This window comes from Arachis hypogaea, chromosome 15 (genome assembly GCF_003086295.3).
Source record: "Arachis hypogaea cultivar Tifrunner chromosome 15, arahy.Tifrunner.gnm2.J5K5, whole genome shotgun sequence".
In the NCBI taxonomy this organism is placed as follows: domain Eukaryota; kingdom Viridiplantae; phylum Streptophyta; class Magnoliopsida; order Fabales; family Fabaceae; genus Arachis; species Arachis hypogaea.
This window is the reverse complement of record NC_092050.1, coordinates 70,066,356-70,069,477: the sequence shown is the minus strand read 5'-3', so window position 1 is coordinate 70,069,477 and position 3,122 is coordinate 70,066,356. Positions and strand designations below refer to the sequence as shown.

The following is a 3,122-nucleotide window of genomic DNA, read 5'->3' as shown; positions in this document are numbered from 1 at the left end:
AAAGGCTTGCTATTGCTAAACCTGTTTCTTCCACCATTATTAAAGCATTGTTGAGGCTTTTGTTGATCCTTCCATGAGAGATTTGGGTGATTTCTCCATGAGGGATTATAGGTGTTTCCATATGGTTCACCCATGTAATTCACCTCTGCTATTGTAGGGTTTTCAGGATCATAAGCTTCTTCTTCAGAAGATGCCTCTTGAGTACTGTTGGATGCAGCTTGCATTCCATTCAGACTCTGAGAAATCATATTGACTTGCTGAGTTAATATTTTATTCTGAGCCAATATGGCATTCAGAGTATCAATTTCAAGAACTCCCTTCTTCTGAGGCGTCCCATTACTCACAGGATTCCTCTCAGAAGTGTACATGAACTGGTTATTAGCAACCATGTCAATGAGTTATTGAGCTTCTGTAGGTGTTTTCTTTAGGTGAATTGATCCACCTGCAGAAGTATCCAATGACATCTTAGCTAATTCAGACAGACCATCATAGAATATATCTAGGATGGTCCATTCTGAAAGCATGTCAGAAGGACACTTTTTGGTCAGTTGCTTGTATCTCTCCCAAGCTTCATAGAGGGATTCACCTTCTTTCTGTCTGAAGGTTTGAACATCCACTCTAAGCTTACTAAGCTTTTGAGGAGGAAAGAACTTGGCTAAGAAAGTCGTGACCAGCTTATCCCAAGAGTTCAGGCTATCTTTGGGTTGAGAGTCCAACCACACTCTAGCTCTGTCTCTTACAGCAAAAGGAAAAAGCATGAGCCTGTAGACTTCAGGATCTACTCCATTAGTCTTAATAGTATCACAGATCTGCAGGAATTCAGTTAAGAACTGAAAATGATCTTCAGACGGAAGTCCATGAAACTTGCAGTTCTGCTGCATCAGAGAAACTAATTGAGGTTTCAGCTCAAAGTTGTTTGCTCCAATGGTAGGGATGGAGATGCTTCTTCCATGTAAAATGGAATTAGGTGCAGTAAAGTCACCAAGCATCCTCCTTGCATTATTATTATTTTCGGCTGCCATCTCCTCTTCTTGTTCGAAAATTTCTGAAAGGTGCTTGCTGGATTGTTGTAATTTAGCTTCTCTTAGTTTCCTCTTCAGAGTCCTTTCAGGTTCTAGATCTGCTTCAACAAGAATATTCTTGTCCTTGCTCCTGCTCATATGAAAAAGAGGGAACAGAAAAATAATAATAATAGGGATCCTTTTTACCCAGGTATAGAGGTTCCCCTGTGTGAGTAGAAGAAGAAAAGAATGTAATGTAAAGAAGGGAAGAAGAGAAAATTCGAACACAGATGGAAGAGGGGGTTCGAATTTGGGTGAGATGAAGTGTTAGTAGGTGAATAAATAAATAGAAGGAGATGAGAGAGAAGGAGGATTTTCGAAAATAAAATTTTGAAAAGGGGTTAGTGATTTTCGAAAATTAGGAATGAAATCAAATTAAAATTAAAAATTGAAACAATTAGTTAATTAAAAAGAATTTTTGAAAAAGAGGGAAGAGATTTTCGAAAATTAGAGGGAGAGAGTTAGTTAGGTAGTTTTGAAAAAGATAAGAAACAAACAAAAAGTTAATTAGTTAGTTGAAACAAATTTGAAAATCAATTTTGAAAAGATAAGAAGATAAGAAGTTAGAAAAGATATTTTAAAATCAAAAATTTTTTTTTGAAAAAAGATATGTTTTAAAAAGATATGATTAAAAGGATATGATTTTGAAAAAGATAAGATAAAAAGATCTTTTTGAAAAGATATGATTGAAATTAGTTTTGAAAAAGATTTGATTTTTAAAATCACAATTAATGACTTGATTCACAAGAAATCACAAGATATGATTCTAGAACTTAAAGTTTGAATATTTCTTAACAAGTAAGTAACAAACTTGAAATTTTTGAATCAAAACGTTAATTGTTGAGGATATTTTCGAAAATTATGAGATAAAATTAAAAAGATTTTTGAAAAATATTTTTAAAATTTTCGAAAATAAATAAGAAAAATGAAAAATATTTGATTTTTGAAAAAGATAAGATTTTTAAATTGAAAATTTGATTTGACTCATAAGAAACAACTAAATTTTAAAAAGTTTTGAAAAAGTCAATCCAAATTTTCGAAATTTATGAGTGAAAAAGGGAAAGATGTCTTTTTTTTTTTTTTGAATTTTGAATAATGAAAGAGAAAAACATCAAAAAGACTCAATGCATGAAAATTTTGGATCAAAACATGTGATGAATGCAAGAACACTATGAATGTCAAGATGAACACCAAGAATACTTTGAATGTCAAGATGAACACCAAGAACATATTTTTGAAAAATTTTTTATGCAAAGAAAACATGCAAGACACCAAACTTAGAAATCTTTAATGCTTAGACATTAAGAATTCAAGAATGCACATGAAAAACACCATGCAACACAAAACAATATAATATGAAGATCAATCAAGAAGGTTTATCAAGAACAACTTGAAGATCACGATGAATGCAATGCATGAATGCAATTTTCGAAAAAATGCAAGATGAGTATGCAATTGACTCAAGACTCAAACAAGAAACACAAAATATTTTTTATTTTTATGGTTTTATAATTTTTTGTATTTTTCGAAAATTATTTGTGAAAAAGAAAAATAAGGATTCCAAAATTTTTAATATGAATTCTAGGAATCTTGCACTCTTAGTCTAAAGCTCCAATCTGAGGGTTAGACATGGCTTAATAGCCAGTCAAGCTTTAGCATGTAAATCAGGTGGATCAGGAACAGCAGCAGGTGGATTAGCAACAACTAGCTTGCTCTTGATAATGTTGGGTTGGAAGCCCCAGTCCAAATGAATTTAGACATAGCTTTACAGCCAGTCAGGCTTCAACATGCTTCATGAAACACTAGAATTCATTCTTAAAAAATTTTAGAATAATTTTCGAAAACAGATGAGAAATTTTTGAAAGATTTTTTTTTTTTTGAAAAATTTTTGAAAATAAAACAAAAAGAAAATTACCTAATCTGAGCAACATGATGAACCGTCAGTTGTCCAAACTCGAACAATCCCCGGCAATGGCGCCAAAAACTTGATAATGCGAAATTGTTACTCTGAGGTTGTAAAATTTGTTGTTCATTCTCTCCCTGGCAATGGCGCCAATAACT

At 32.4% G+C, this 3,122-nt stretch overlaps 1 non-coding gene across 1 annotated transcript; it reads left to right on the top strand.

Annotated features, from left to right (window-relative positions):
* The first annotated feature begins 518 nt into the window (after positions 1-518).
* Positions 519-626, top strand: LOC112752398 (small nucleolar RNA R71). The gene has a single exon (XR_003176837.1). It is a non-coding gene; the product is annotated as a small nucleolar RNA R71 (small nucleolar RNA).
* The last annotated feature ends 2,496 nt before the right edge of the window (positions 627-3,122 follow it).